The 16,383-nt window shown below is 49.0% G+C and overlaps 1 protein-coding gene across 2 annotated transcripts in view; it reads right to left on the minus strand.

Moving 5' to 3' along the window:
• Positions 1 to 16,383, minus strand: part of CHAF1B (chromatin assembly factor 1 subunit B) — a 322,331-nt gene that overhangs the window by 129,737 nt on the left and 176,211 nt on the right. The window lies entirely within an intron of this gene.

Consider the following 16,383-nt stretch of genomic DNA (forward strand, 5'->3'; position numbering starts at 1 on the left):
TCTCAGCGTGACTGATGATGCAGGTAGAGGTCAGAGGTGCCAGGGAAGCCGGTTCTCGTCGAGCTGGGCAGTCGGATTCCGGAGGAAGGACTTGCAGCAGACCGCAGTGTTCTTAGATGGTGCCTGCGGGTGCAGGGTGACTACTCCTTAGTCACAAGGGAGAAATCTTAGGAAGAAGTCTTGAGTTCCTTTCGCAGAAAGTAGTTTCAGGATTCAAAGATGATCTGATTTGGAAGGGGGCCAGTCTCTACCTTTATCCTGTAAAAGGGGGCTGGCACGCGACTAAGTCCTGCCCTATGGGTGGGACTAGGAGGGGGGTGGTTACACCCACTTCCTTGGCGGGCTTTTCCCCAGCACAGGGTCTGGAGTGACCCTGGAACTGGTTCCAGCCAGCCTATGCACAGTGAGCACCGGGGTGCCACGTGCAGTCACCTTCCTCTAAAGCCCTGCCTACCTACAATACACAAAACCCTGTCTGGGACGGTGCTGGCACCGCCCCTGGCAGGAAACCCTTTGTCCTTATCTCCTGCTCTGGGAGGACTCCCAGCAGCAGGAGGGCAGACTTGTGTCTCGTGGCAGCATCCATTTTGTGGATGCTAAGGCTCTGTCTGACTTTTAACCGGGTTATAGGTTACATGCATGTCGTGTCCCTCTAGAAGGGTGGAATGCTAACCCCGTCGCCAGAATTGGCGAGGGGTTAGTATTCCAATTCGTATGACACCTTACTCAACATGTTTTGATAAAGCGATACCAGAGTTGGCACATAACCGCGAGGATTATAATGCATTTAAGAGTATATGGTATGCGATATCATGGAAACGGCTAAGGGATGGATCCCGAAAGCCGCAGACAGGCTCAGCTCATGCCAGAGCACCATCTCACACGATTCCAAGCACTCTGCCTTCAGGATTGTTAAGGCCTGCCATAGGAGTGACTGATAGGAGATCTGTGTGTCCATTTTTTAGGGTTAGATATAGGTATACTATATCTAAAGCAAAGGGTGAGTACACCACCTTGCCCCAGCTGTCGTGCAGCCAGTTGTGTCAGTTTTAGTCAATCCAGGGGTGGCACAATACATGCTTCAGCCCCTGGGAGACTTCTGGGTGCACCTCAGCCCTGGGTACAGGGACTTGGAGAGGGCCCAGGGCCAATTCAGTACCTGAGTACAATTTGGATAGAGAGAACAGCTAGGCTGTGGGTCTGATTAGCAGGCCCACAGCCAGGGAAAGTCGTAAACCAGTGCAGCAAAAAGCAAAAATCTGGGTGATCATAGGATTGCAGACCCTACTCTCCTACATGTCCCATACTCTAAATTATGATCGTGAACATACAGCTTTCCAGTTTAGACAACTGGCGGGTTGCACTGGTATATAGGCCCCCGGGTACTAAAACAGGCTTTGTTAATAAACTGTTAGAAATAGTAGTCACCCATGCCCTGGCCACGGAGGATTTTGTTTTATTAGGCGATTTTAATTATCACGCAGAGCTTTCCGTCGATCCAGAGACAAGTCTCCTAATAAGGACCATGGAAAGCCTTGGCCTGTCCCAGCGAGTCAGTGGCCCGCATTGAGTTGGAGTTTATTCGATCGCATCCAGCTGCTGATCTCAACCATGCATTTTTTTAAACGCAGGCAGGTGTCGGCAGAATCAACGCCGCATGTGATCAGCAGCTGCGTATCATCTGCATATGACACCGTTCCAAAGCCAAAAGATTTAATTATTTTAGCCAAATGTGTCAAATACAGATTAAAAAGCAGCGGGCTCAAAATCGAACCTTGAGGCACGCCTACCGTAACCGGGCGGCTCCGGGCAGCCAGGGAGTCCACTCGAACGATGGTGAGGCGGCCAGTAAGATAATCCCCAATCCAACCCAGTGCCCCTTCACGGACCCCAATCTCCCACAGCCGATGTTTCAAGATACCGTGGGAGATGGTGTCAAACGCTGCGGAGAGGTCTAGGAGGATGAGTACAGCTGAATCGCCCCTGTCCACCTTTTTTTTTTTTGCAGAGTTTTATATAGCGCGAACTAGAACCGAACCGAATCAGTTATCAGAGCGCTTTACATAGCACCAGTTACGTTACATGAGGACACACTTTCATTTTTTAGGCACGGGGAGATTAAGTGATTTGCCCAGAATCACAGGGGGTTTTTGGCGTCGTTACCGAGACTCGAACCCAGATCCCCAGGTCCAAGGTCGAGCGCCTTAGCAGTTAGGCCAACTCCTCTCACCTTCTTTCCATTAAGGAGCATCAGCAATTTCGCAAAGCCTTGAAAACATGGCTTTTTCCCTAGCATGTGGCCCGTCTCTCTCTGCTGTGAAGCCCGTTCAGTGTTTGTCTCCTTCCATCCGGTTCTTATGCTGCAAGCGCCTTGAGACCATGCGGTGATAATAGCGCTCTATAAAAACTTATGACATTGACATAGGCAGTGCACAAGTTGTCTTTCGAGACATGCTATATCTCCTCAGTGTTGGCACTCTTCCATGTAGCAAAACAGCCAGAGCTGCCAACTTTGGAACTGGAGAACCAGTTTAGAGTCTTGACGTTGGCTCAACATCCTGTGATTCTGAACAAATCACTTAACCTCCACGTGCTTACCAAAAATGAAAGATGCCTTGTGTAACGGAACTAGTGCTCATGTAAAGCGCTCCAATGCATTCAGGTTGAGTCAGCGCTATATAAAACTGCAAATACAACAGAACAAAAAAAATGCTCTACCAGCCTGATGCCTTACAACCCTATTATACTCCCTGGCATTGTTGTTCCAGTTTTTGTCCATGCTCCTGTCCTCTCGGCTCCTGTGGACTGGGCACATTGCCCACACAGTGCTGGTGACCCGGCTGTTCCAGTCTATCCAGGGTTCCAGCCGTTACCCAAGACCTTCCCAGTCCTGTTTTCTCACTCCTGCAGTAAAATGTCTGTCTCCCATCCCCTCCAAGAGTACTGTGGTCCTATTCCTGTGCCCAGGGCATGCCACAGTCCTGCCTCAGAGTCCTTCATTTGCACGAATCACTTCTCAGGTTGTTGCAAAATTGTGGGAAAAGTAGTCGAACAATTTACCTTTAAAAGTAGTGAAACTTCACTTCTACCCAGTTCACTGTGGGTTTCTCCAACACTGAGTTGTCACTTCATATGCTTCTTTTAAATTTCCACCAGTATAACAATGAGCATCTCCTAATGCTTTAGTCTTGGGCGTATTAAGGTAACAAAAATGCTTATAACACAATTTTTATTATAACTTTTCAACATGCTGCACAGCAGCCACAATGCTCAACAACATAGCTTAAAGACATTGGCAAAGTCAATAGCTCTGGCTAAACACTTATAAGGTCCCAAAGGCAAGACCTATTGGCTATGTCAGTGCTTGTTTTTAATAAGACATGAAGCATTTATTATGGCATTCTGAAAGTAAAATTCAAATAATGGCAAACCGTTATGTAATTTTGCGGGATTTTAATCAGCCAAGGCGAACGAGAGCTTGCTTTCCCGAACTATATTGTCAAAACCATCAACAGTAATGGCAAAAAACAGTTGGAGAATTAGTGGGTGCTAGAAGCAGAGGTGTTCTCTTACAGAAATTTGGAAACAGAAGGAAACTATGTTCCAGTATTTGCAGGAAATTCTTTTTACTATTTTTTTTATCAATGTCAGACTCTTTAACCCCTTGCCTACGGGGATGATTCCCCCGCTGTGCTGGGGGAATGGGGGCACGCACAGCACCCAGGTGCTCGTGATGAGCTAAGCTCGTCACGCAGCACGGTGGCGCTGTGCTCAAGACGAGCTGAGCTAGTCACAGCCACACCAGTTTTCTCAGAACGTTCAGCACATCGGGGGAATTAGCCCTGGGTGCGAGCGTTGCAGCCGTTATGACGAGCTCAGCTTGTCATGAGCACACGGCCACCGTGGCTCGTCATGAGCATGGGAGGGGTTAATCTATTTGGTAGAGGGTGCTAATGATGGTGCTAGGCTACTACGATTTAATGTACCAGAGCAACTGGATGATTGTCTGTATAACTGTTTCACTCTTTCTGCCATAACACAAACTTCAGGTTTTAGTTAATCGTTGAAAGGGACCATACCTCTCCAAGGACTGACATCAGGTGGTACGGCAGGAAACCCTACAATTCTAATAGTTGCTGTCTGTTCTGCAATGCACTGTCAATAGCACCTCCCTTGTTCTCATTTGGAATCCTGCATATGCATTCCCATTTCTCTAGGCCATCGATCCGATGCCCAACATCTGCATCTTGGAGTCAATCCCCATGTACACAGCTCTCACACACACCTGCCACCCTCTTCTCCACCCTCTCCAGGTGTGCCTCAACTGCAAGACAGAACTTCCCCAACTAAATCAAAATAACTGCAAAATGTGCCTTGATTTGCTTTGGGACATCCACTATTGCACCACTTTCTGCCTTTCCTTCACCCTTTTCTAACATGTTCCTCTTCTTAGATTCCACTGGCAGAAAGAAACTGTGCTCTTAAGCTTTTGTCCACCATAATGCTTTAAAGGGGTTGCCAAGCCAATGACACAATGGGACCAGCCACGGTCTGCTGGAAATTGTTGCATTTTCCTCATTGGTACCTTCCTATTCGCTCTCGCCCTCTGCCGTTAATGCCAGCCAGGCCCACTAGTTCAGCATCAGCAAGATTACACAGTTTTCTCCCATTGGTACCAAGGATACTACTCTGTGTGTACTGCGTGTCAGACGCGAGTCACTACACCATCATTCTGTCAGCTCCTACTACTCATTCGGGCAAATGCAGCCTTATGGGAGCCATCTAGATCACAATCTTGGATCCGACACACCAAAAGGGAATCTCAACCACTACTGATTGCGTAATTCAGATGAGTATAAAACCTCTAACCTCCATTGACTTCACCAGCGGTGTCCTGTGCCTCCAACACTGCCTGAAGGTGGTTATCAAGTGAGAACCACATAGGGAGTATAAAGTGCCCGTCAAGCTTACCTGGCGCCCCCATTTAGGAGCTTTATATATACTTGCAATGAAAACATCGACATTTTCTGTTAATTTTTTAATTGCAAGAGTTGCTTACTACAACTTTAGAAACAAGGATGTAGTTTGGGACACAGAATTGTAACATTGTCAAAAAAACATTTCACTGGGGTATAAGTGGTCAGTGTGGAATGATACATGAACTAGGTTGCATTCCACAAAGGAATTTTCTTCATATAAAAGAGAATTTAGGAATTATCCACGGAATGGGTTGTTTGGTCAGACTCTTTCACAAGAAGTAAACACCCACTAAAACATACTTTCACCTACTAATGGTGGACGTTTAGGCACAAAGGTGAATAGGTGTTGCATAGTGTTACATCTTGGAGTCTCTCAGCATTAGTCTAACTCACAATTTTCTTCCTATTACAAAAGGTTTAAAGAAATCTCATCATTAGGAGCCAGTGGACAAATGTCAATGGGAATTTTTGACTACCTGTTGCCTGTAGGGCTGCTCTTATCGAAGACACACTTTGTGGATACGTGCCCTCATTGGGCTTTTAACACTAACATTATGAGTCTTTCATGTCTGGCTTATTGACATATGACTTTTTAGATTAAAAAGCCTGATAATAGTCAATTGCTGTGTAAAATGTGCTGATTAACTGGCCTCTAAAAACCTTGCATGCTACTAAATCATGCTTTTATGACACGATTGCCACCTTGAAAACATCAAAACAGGCTAGCCAATCGATGGGAGAATACTTCGGATGCCACTGCCGCACTGGTAAAAGGTTAGGAAGTAAGAACCATATTCGTACAAGAGGATAAACCAGGATCAGAATTCAAGATGTGGCTAGTCAGTCACCCAGATGAAAAATAACTAGATTTGTGTCTTTGTTATTCTGCAGTTTGCAACCCCTGACAATGTATTCTTCTGGGGGCGTTCAACTCCAGACGCAACCTCATTCAATGCCCCTGCAGCACCAAGGACCACTCTTGTATGACCCTCCATTCAACTGCAATTTAACCCCAGCACCAAACGACCCAAACCACAAAACCAATCGACACCAAGCGCAGCCCCATTCAACATCCAACATAACTACATTCTCTGCTGAGGGCCTCCACCAGATGAGCTTTGAAGAGGAAATAAAACATGAAGAAATTACGCTACAGCAGACATTAGTAGAAGCGATATAAAATTATACGTGGTGCAAGAGCAAGGCAGGCCTAAATCTCGTGCTGATGCAAGAGAGGTGAAGAGTTCATTTGAAAACAGAGCGCATAACTTACAAGGTCTTAGTTGATGGAAAAACAGTGTTTGTAATCTTGAAGGAGTTTATGGTCTTGGCACACAGGGACATATTCTGTGTACTCCAGCAAAGTAAGAACATGACTGAAGAATAGGAGCAATAGACTGAATTAGCCAAGAGCACACAGAATCTGATAAGAGGTCTTGGGAGCAGAACGATAAAGCACACACGCAAATACACATGCATTCAAGAGAAGTAAATAGTTTAAGCATTGTTAGAAATGCAATAAAGTATGTGTTGTAAGAAGTAGGTGTTAGATTTGGGGGTCTCTGGTTGGCACAGGTATGCACTTGTGACAAACAGGGACCCTCTCCTCTAGTCAGGGCAAGGGACTTACTCTTAAAAATAACCCCTGCTCACCCTCTAGGCAGTGTGGCGCGAGCAGACAAGGTTAAACTTCAGGGCGTTAGTAGTCAAGCATTTATGACCACATACAGTAATATAGAAATACAACACAAATGGACACCAGTCTAGGAGTTGTATAAAAATAAGATATTTTATATAAGTATTTTAAGCAGGCTTAAGACAAGACCATAATAACATTTATCAGGCTACGGGACTTCTTTAGCAATTAAATTGTCTCTTTTGCTGCAGGATGCAAAGTTCTCTATGTTCGTCCGCAGGTTTTGTCCGACTCTCACTGTGTGTGATCACTCAAAAAGGCAGTTTATCAAAAAGCGTTGCGGGCTCCTGGCCCGGGTGTACGCAACGTAGTGCGCGTTGGACGACAGTACCTTTTGGAGGGTGAAGAGTCCAGCTTGCAGGCGGTGTTCTCACAGGCAGGCACCCCCAAGTTGCTGGCGGCTCCTCCCGAGGTCGGGCTGGGCTCTGGCGGCGTCTCAATACGCGGCGGAGAGCGGGCGGACCTCTTGGAGCGGGGTGAGCGATGCGGGCGGTGTTCACGGCGTACGAGCCGTACCTTCGGTGCGGTTGCTACTTTACAAATGCGGGCAGGCGCGGCACGAAGCCACCAGTACGGGACTTTCGGTAGGTTCTGGGTGTGCAGCGCGGCCCTGGGGACTCCGGAGTGCAGAGCGAGGCAGCCTGGTACGCTTTGTACGGGCCGTCCGGGGCTTCAGGCACCACTTCTGGTCCGATTCCAGCGGGAGGTGCGGGATGAGCTTAGTGCGATTCAAAAGGGGGGGCGAGGTGTGAGTGCGGGCGGCCCAGCAGGACGTACGGCGAGCGGCTCGGATTCGAGCGGGGCTCACACACGGCGGGGGCGGCCAGCCACAAGCGTCACGGCCCAAGGTGGGGACAAGGCACACTGGGGATCACGGCTCCAGCGGGGGGGGGAAGAAAAAGGTCCACAGCAGACAATGAAGGCAGGATGAGAGCCCAATGGTCCTAGGGCTCAGTTCAGGGGGCAAGCTCGCTTCCAAGCCCTTGGAGATAGTTTCTTGTAGAAGGGCACAAGTAGGTTTTAAATGTCTCAGTCTTTTTCTCCTCTCCTTCTTGCAGCAAGACACCCACCACAGGCCAGTCTCCCAGGTTAGAGACAGTAGTCATCCATGCAGCTTTCCCAGGTCCTTCTCTTCGGGCAGAGGTTCTTCTTGGCGCAAACAGGATCTGATTTCTTAGGCGCAGGGCTCCTACTTTTATACACAAAATCCTTTGATCTTGCAGGCCAGGGGGGCCTTGCCTAATCCAGTCCAGTCCCTGAGCACTTTGTTTTGCAGACTCTGGTTTCTCCTTTCAGTGAGCAGGGCAGAGACACCAGACGCTCCGCAGGAGGTGGAGCCAGCATTGTGGTGACAAGTACAGTCCAGGAGTACTCTGTTGAAAGTCTTCCCCTCGCTCTTCACAAGGTGCAGGGCAGAGACATCAGCCACTCCCCAGGGAGCGGAGCCAGCATTGAGGTGGCAGAGCACAGCCCTATTCAGAGTCAAGGGGCACTCCCCCACCCATCCTGTTGTAATCTCTCTATTCACCACCGGTCAGCCCCAGCCTGTCTCCTGGAATTCCCCAGCCCTGTCACACACAGAAACCAGACAGCAGATGCACATCAGAGCAGAGGCGGGCTGAAATGGGTAGGCAAGCAAATACTAACTTTCTAAAAGTAGTATTTGCAAACACAGGATATCAAAATAAACTCCACCAAAAGATGTATTTTACTATTCTGAGTTCAGGCATACTAAACCTGACTCTCTACCATGCTCTCTGAGTGTTAGGATTATAGAGTGTGATAATTCCAGCAGCCCATTCTGGCCTATGGAGAGCAGGTAGCCTCACAATAGTGAAAAACAAAAATGGCTGTAATTCACTATTAGGACATGCCACACACATCAGGGCTTGTCCTACCTTATGCCTACCATGCACCCTGCTCTTGGGCCTACCATAGGGGTGACTAACATGAAGTCAAGGGAAGGTTTAGGGACTGGCAAGTAGGTGTACTTGTGCAGTCAGCATGACAGTACCAGACTGCACGCAGGTTCTGCAATGGCAGACCTTAGACACATCTTACCAGGCCGCTTCTGTGGGTGGCACAACCAGTGCTGCAAGCCCACCAGCAGCATTTGTATTTACAAGCCCTGGCACTCCTGGTGCGCTTTACTGGGGACTGACAGTAAACCAAATAAGCCAATCATGGAAACCAATCAATGTGCACACTTTTCATGGGGAGCACTTGCACTTTGGCACTGATTGGCAGTGGCACAGTGCGCTGAGCAGCCAACACCAGCAAAACATATGAGGCAAAAAGTGGAAGGGAGACTCACGCCAAGGTGCCAGGTCTAACAGTAGGTTAACGGTTGAGTGAAAATCTTGATGAAATATTTTTGTAACCAATGTGCAACTGTTAAGTAACTTATTATTTGACCTTGTGATCAGCATTGTTCATGCTGCTATACAAGTGTCTGCCTGTGATGCCGCATTGGCCAGTTTGCGATATATTCCACCTCCCACCCCCCTCACCCCCCGAGCACACAAACAGCGATCGTAAACAGGAAAAGCGCATCACGAACGGGCAGAACAAGCAATTCCACGTTTCCACGGAACTCTGCGTGCTCGCAGAGACTTTTTACCGTTTCGCGGAGCTTTGCGTAGCGGGACTACGCCAATTCTGCCCACCTCTAATGTGGAGTCCCACAGGGATCGTCACTCAGCCTCACCCTTTTCAACATATATAGGACACAGCTCGCCAGCATCATCCGAACACAAGACATCACCGTCCGCTCCTACATCGATGAAACCCAACTCATCCTCTCCCAGATGGACAAAACAACCACCGTCAGAACCAACTGCATGAAAGTGGTAACAGACTGGATGCAAACCAACTGCCTGCAGCTCAACTCCCACAAGACGGAAGTACTAGTCTTCGGTAATAAGACCTCCCCATGGGACTCCACCTGTTGGCGGTCGGAGCTAGGATCAACACCTACACCCACAGACCACGTAAGTAATCGCAAAATGACGGCTCAAATGCACCTCTTGCTTCCACATCCGGCGCATGGAGCGAAAACTCTTCAAATGGTTGCGTCAAAACACCAGACGGACCGTCATGCAAGCACTCCTCACCAGCAAGCTGGACTAAGGTAACGCACAAAGCCAGAAAAGTCCAAACTACGCAGGCCATCCAGAACACCACTGAGGAATTCATTCCCTACCTCCCAAATCACCTCAGGAAGTTTCCCTGGCTCCCCATTCACAAGCACAGCTAATTCAAACTTCTGACAGACACATACAAAGCCCTACACAACACAGGACCAGAACTCCTGAACATCCACACATAATTTCAACAACCCACCACTTACGCTTTGCCTCAGTATCAATTCCTGCATCCGCAAAAGCTAAAGTGGGGGGTTGCTCATTGTCCTACATCACATCCAAGACATGGAACGACACTCCCACGACACATAATTGCCTGTGCCTCACTTCTACAGTTCAGCAAGTAGCTGAAGATCTGGCTGTTCGTATAAGCGCCTTGAGGTCTACAAAGCTACACACCTGCCCAAACGCCTGGATACCCTCTCAGGTGATTAGTGCGCTATACAAATCAATATAACAATGTGTTTAAATCCCTTTATATTTTTCTAAGGAGTATGATTTTTTCCAACAGTTGTGCTAAAAGAAAAAACAATGGAAAGCATAAGGTTACATTTGCAACTGTTTAATGTGACGAGGGATCAAGCAAGGAGAAGGGATATTCAGGGTTTAGGATCATCAATGAACATCCAATGCTTTTAGTATTTTAGTCTAAATGGCAGCATATTCTATTCAAAATGAATCAAGCACACCTAGGAACCAAATATTTAATCATTTATGCGGGTACGGCGTTCCCATGAATAAAGTAACCCAGCAAATACATTTTTGGAATCCACACTGAAATAGCCATTTGGCCTTAATCGGATCAAGGTGGGAGAGTAGAACTAGAGCTTGCAGTCACAAAGAAATGGGAGAGAATGAATATGCTACTTACCAGTATGCATCTGTTCTTGGCATGTAGGGCTGCTAACATTCATATATCTTTGCATTAGATCGCCGCCTAGTGTTGGGTCCGGATGATCGCACATTGTTGTCCTGGAAGAGTCTTCGAAGTATCCTGAGATAGGTGGCTCCTCCCCTGGACTACAGTGCGCATGGGCATCGGCTACATCCCCAGATTGTTTTTAGCCATTGTGGCAGAGATGGAGTGTAAGGTGTAAAGGATGTTCATGCTAATGATTGAATGCAAGAGTATGTCTGCAGCTGCGACAGGCACCGGGGAGGAGGGTGGGCGATATGAATGTTAGCAGCCCTACATGCCAAGAACAGATGCATACTGGTAAGTAGCATATTCAGTTCGAGGCATGTGGGCTGCTAAATTCATATCTTTGCATAGAATACATAGCAGTCCCTCCATTAGCGGCGGTTGCCCGTGCCAGCTGCAGAAACCTGAAAAAGTGTCTTGAGAACAGCCTGTCCTACAGCAGCTTGCTGCTTGGAATGCACATCAACACAGTAGTGTTTTGTGAAGGTATGTGGTGTAACCCACGTGGCTGCTCTGCAAATGTCTTCCAAAGGAATGTTCCCCAGGAAAGCCATGGATGCCCCCAATTTGCGTGTGGAGTGCGCTCTTGGGGGTATTGTTAAAGTACGCTTTGCCTTTTGATAACAGATTTGAATGCACTTAACAATCCACCTGGCTATTCCTGCTTTGGAAATAGGGTTGCCTTTGTGTTGTGGTGAGAAGGCAACAAAAAGTTGTTTTGTTTTCCTAAAGTGTTGTGTCCTGTCAATATAGTACATCAACGCCCTCCTAACGTCCAAAGTATGGAGCATTCTTTCCGCCACCGTTTGTGGGTTTTGGAAGAATGCAGGCAAGTCAATAGTTTGGTTGAGATGAAACTGACACCACCTTCGGAAGGAATTTGGGGTTAGTGCGTAGTACTACCCTATTTGGATGAATCTGTATGAATGGCTCTTGGATTGTGAGCGCTTGCAGCTCACTGACACGTCTCAGTGAAGTGATAGCAATAAGGAAAGCCACTTTCCACGTTAGGAACTGGAGTTCACACGAGTGTAGTGGCTCAAAAGGTGGTCCCATCAGCCTGGTGAGGACCACATTGAGGTTCCACACTGGAGCTGGCGGTGTTCTTGGGGGAATGACTCGTTTCAGACCTTCAAGGAAGGCCTTAATGGCAGGCACTCTGAAGACAGAGAGATGTTGCCTGTTCTGAAGATAAGCTGCTATGGCGGATAGATGTATCCGAATGGAAGTGTAGGCTAGATTGCACTTGTAAAGATGTAACAGATAGCAAATGATGTTAGGGATAGATGCATCTAGCGGGTTTATGTTATTGGCTGTACAGTGAAGGACGAAACGCTTCCATTTTGCAGCATAGCATGCTCTGGTAGTCGGCTTCCTTGCCTCCTTGATGATGTCCATGCATTCAGGAGGTAGGTGAAGGTAGCCAAACTCTAGGACTTCAGGAGCCAGATCGCCAGGTTGAGCTGTTGCGGATCTGGATGCTGAATGTCTCCATGGTTCTGCGTCAAAAGCCTGGGCGTTAGGCGCAACCTTTGATGCGGAACCACCGAGAATTCCAGAAACGTGGTGTACCATGCTTGGCGCGCCCACGTTGGAGCAACTAGGATGAGTGTCATCGAGTGCTGCCTTAGTTTTCTTGCCACTAGCGGTATCAGAGGTGCTGGTGGAAAAGCGTACGCAAATTTGCCTGACCAGTTCATCCATATCGCATTCCCCTGCGACTGTGGGTGAGGGAACCTGGCGGCAAAGTGTTGGCATTTTGCGTTTTCGTTTGTGGCAAACAGGTCTATCTCCGGTTGACCCCACTGCTGGAAGTACGGGCGGAGTACTGATGGATGTATCTCCCACTCGTGCATCTGATGGCTGTATCTGCTGAGCAGATCCGCCATCTGATTGTCCTTGCCAGGGAGGTGTTCTGCCATGAGGAAAATGTTCCTCTGAATGGCCCACTTCCACATGCTCGGAGCCAGATGAGACAGCTGCGGCGAGTGGGTGCCTTCCTGCTTTTGAATGTAGTACATCGCTGTCATGTTGTCCGTCCGGACTAACACCACTTTGTTGCACAGATGTACATTGAAGGACTTGAGCGCCATGAAGATTGCCATCAGTTCCAGATAGTTGATGTGCATCTTCTGTTGCTGCGTCGTCCATAGTCCCTGCACAGTGTAAGTGAGCAGATGAGCTCCCCATCCCTGGAGAGATGCGTCCGTTGTCAGGGTAATCTGCGGCACTGGCTCTTGGAACAGTCGGCCCTTGCAAAGGTTTTGTGGATTCCACCAATGCAGAGAGTTGTACGCCCGACTGGTAACCAACACTAGGTCTGTCAATTGTCCTTGAGCTTGTGTCCACTGATTTGCTAAGCACTCCTGGAGCGGACGCATATGTAACCTTGCGTGAGGGACTATGAAGATACAGGAGGCCATCATGCCAATCAACTGCATGAATACTCTCGCTGGAAGAGAGTGTTGTGGTCTGAACCTTTGGATTAGAGACTGCATGCTGTCTATCCTGACCTTGTTTGGCTGAGCCATGGCCGTCAGGGTATTTATCGTCGCGCCCAGAAACTGCCGCACATGTGCTGGTTGAAGGTGCGACTTTGGGTAGTTCAGCGAGAAGCCCAGATTGTGAAGGAGGTGAATGGTAGTCGACATGTCCGCGGCGCACTGTTGTTCCGACTTGGCTTGAACGAGCCAGTCGTCTAGGTAGGGGTAGACATGGATGTTCTGCCTCCTGAGGTGCGCCGCTACCGTCGCCAGACACTTGGTAAACACTCTTGGGGCGGTGGTCACTCCGAAGGGTAGGACTTTGAACTGGTAATGCCTGCCTTGGATAGTGAACCTGAGATACTTTCTGTGGGACGGGTGTAGTGGTATGTGGAAATAAGCATCCTTGAGGTCTAAGGTTGCCAAGAAGTCCCCTTTGTTCAGCAAGGGAAGAATCTGTTGCAGTGTAAGCATATGGAAATGTTCTGATAGTATATACAGGTTGAGGGGACGCAGATCTAGAATGGGTCTGAGAGATCCGTCCTTCTTTGGAATAAGGAAGTACAGGGAATAGACCCCTGTGCCTTCCTCCTCCCCTGGCACGAGCTCGATCGCGCCTTTTTGCAGCATCACCACTACTTCTTGCTGCAATAAGTGCAAGTGCTCTTGTTGGGTGGAGTGGACTTTAACTCTAGACAATAACCGTACTGGACAAGTTGCCGTACCCACCTGTCTGTGGTGATGTTTGTCCAGACGGGCAGGAACTGCTGGAGTCTCCCCCCGACAGGTGTTAAATGGTCGGGGGGCAGTGACAGAGAGTCACTGTTTGTTTGGGGCAGAGGAACGGGAGTTGTTGTTTCCTCTGTCACGTCCTCTGGTGCTGTTTCCTCGATAACCCCCTTTATTCTGCTTGGGGTACGAGGACTGTGCTCCACCTCTAGTGAACTGTGATTGTTGACCCATCTGTCCTCGGGTGACTCCACGTGCACCTGAGCGACGAAAAGTGTTGCCCCGGAACTGTTGTGACTGAAGGGCCCCCATAGACTTAGCCGTTTCATTGTCTTTTTTAATCTTTGAGGGTGGTGTCAACATCAGGACCAAACAGTCCATCAGGATTGACGGGCTGGTTGAGTATGGTTGTTTGAATGTCTGGTTTAAACCCTGATATGCGTAGCCACGCTTGTCGTCTCAGCATGACGCTAGTGTTAATAGCCCTAGCTGCTGTGTCAGCGGCATCAAGTGCACACTTTATGGCTGCGTTGGAGATGAGTTTTCCCTCTTCTATAAGCAGTTTTGTACCCTCTTGAAACTGCGGAGGCAGGTGTTGTAAAACTTGTTCTAGGGTGTCATAATGCGCCCTATCATAACGTGCCAATAGCGCCTGTGTATTTGCAATACGCCAGAAATTGGCAGCCTGCGCAGCTACTCTTTTGCCCCCTGCCTCAAGCACTTTGGACTCCTTGTCTGGGGGAGGAGCTTCACCCGTCGTCTGGGAGTTGGCCCTTTTTCTGGCATTTGCGACCACAAGAGAGTCCAGTGGCAGCTGCCCCCGAATGTATGCGGGGTCCGCAGGTGCTGGTCTGTATTTCTTTTCGATGCGTGGATTGACCACCCTTGCCCTAGTAGGCTCTTTAAAGATTTCTGCAGCATGCTTAAGGACACCCTTGAGCATAGGAAGTGTCTTGACTGTCCTTTCAGAGACCGAAAAAGTGTCAAACAGGAAATCTTCTTCCACTGGGTCAGCATGCATGTCCACATCATAATTAGCAGCTGCCCGTTCAATGAGTGCATGAAATCCTGCAGAGTCTTCTGTGGGGGATGCACGTGCACTGAAAGGCTGTGGGTCTTGTCCCACATTCTGGATTCCCTGGTCACCCACGTCGTCATAGGAATCCTGTTGTGCATCTGGGTCATTGATGGGGAAAGTGTACTGGTCATCTTGTCCATATTCCTCTCCCTCTGAGTGGTCTGGGGAAGGTGTTGGACTCCTTCTAGGAGTAGGCTGGATAGGCTCAATCAGGGCTGGAGCGTCCTGTACAGGCCTTTTTTTCTTCAGTGGAATGACATAGGAGTCCACTGGTTGGGAAGTGATCTTTCTTTTGTAAAGGCTCAACTTGCCCGTGTCAGCGTCGATAAAACGCTCTGAATCGTCTCCTGAGTCGAGTTGTCGACCTAAAACACCAGCAGACGTGGACGATTCCGATGTCTTTGGCGCCGTTCTGGGCGCAAAGGCCTTTGGCGCCTCTTTTGGCGGCAGAATAAAGAGAAGTTTTCCAGCCGGCTTTGACGGCATGTCCATCGGCTTCTGGGGCGACGGCGTTGGAGCCGACGTCGCAGAGTCCTTATCCCGAATTCTTTGAAGTGAAGTGGCGATGAGGGATGCGTCACTCACAGCAGCACTTGGCGCCGACGAGGCCTTCACTTTGCCTCCGCTTTCGACGGCTTGTAGGCCCTTCGTAGTCTTAGCCGTTGATGCTGCAGCCGCCGACACAGAGTCCTTGGACCGATGTGTTGAGCCTCCGCTCTTCGATCCGTGCTGTTTTGCAGGTTCCGTAGGCACTGCAGACTGGTCACCGACTTTTTTGGACTTCGACGGCGTTTCCCTGGTCGAGCCATGCCGGGCGACCTTCTTAGAGGATGCCTCCTCCGTTGACGCCTTCGGCACTGTCGAATCGACAGTTTTCTTCGACTTCTGGAGACCGGAGGTCGACGGAGTCGATGAGGTAGCAGGCTTTGGCGTTTTTGTTGGAGCGGCCGCCATCTTAGATGCACTCGAATCCGTAAGTTTCGGTTTCGTTTTCGGGTCGGCCATTTTAGGCGTCGTCGATACCGATGGTTTCAGTTTCGGTTTCGATATGGGCTGCGTAGCAAGGGTGTCCGTGGCCGGGCCTGAAGGCGGGCCGTGGCTTACGGTGCAGGGTCTTGGGTAAGGCTGAGTGGCGATCCCGTGACCCGAGCCTGATCCTCGTAACTTTCGGGGCATAGCTCATCCCCTGAGCTATCTTCCGCGGCCCCATAAACTTCTTCGACGTCCCCTACCTCGTCGACGTATTCAAGGCCTTGATCTACGACTCCGTGATCTACGACTCCGTCGTCGTCTTCCGGATCTGCCTCGACCTCCGTCTCGGGCGGGGAGATCTCAAGATGACGGCTTAGGCCC

Source organism: Lissotriton helveticus, chromosome 8, assembly GCF_964261635.1.
Source record: "Lissotriton helveticus chromosome 8, aLisHel1.1, whole genome shotgun sequence".
Taxonomy (NCBI): Eukaryota; Metazoa; Chordata; class Amphibia; order Caudata; family Salamandridae; genus Lissotriton; species Lissotriton helveticus.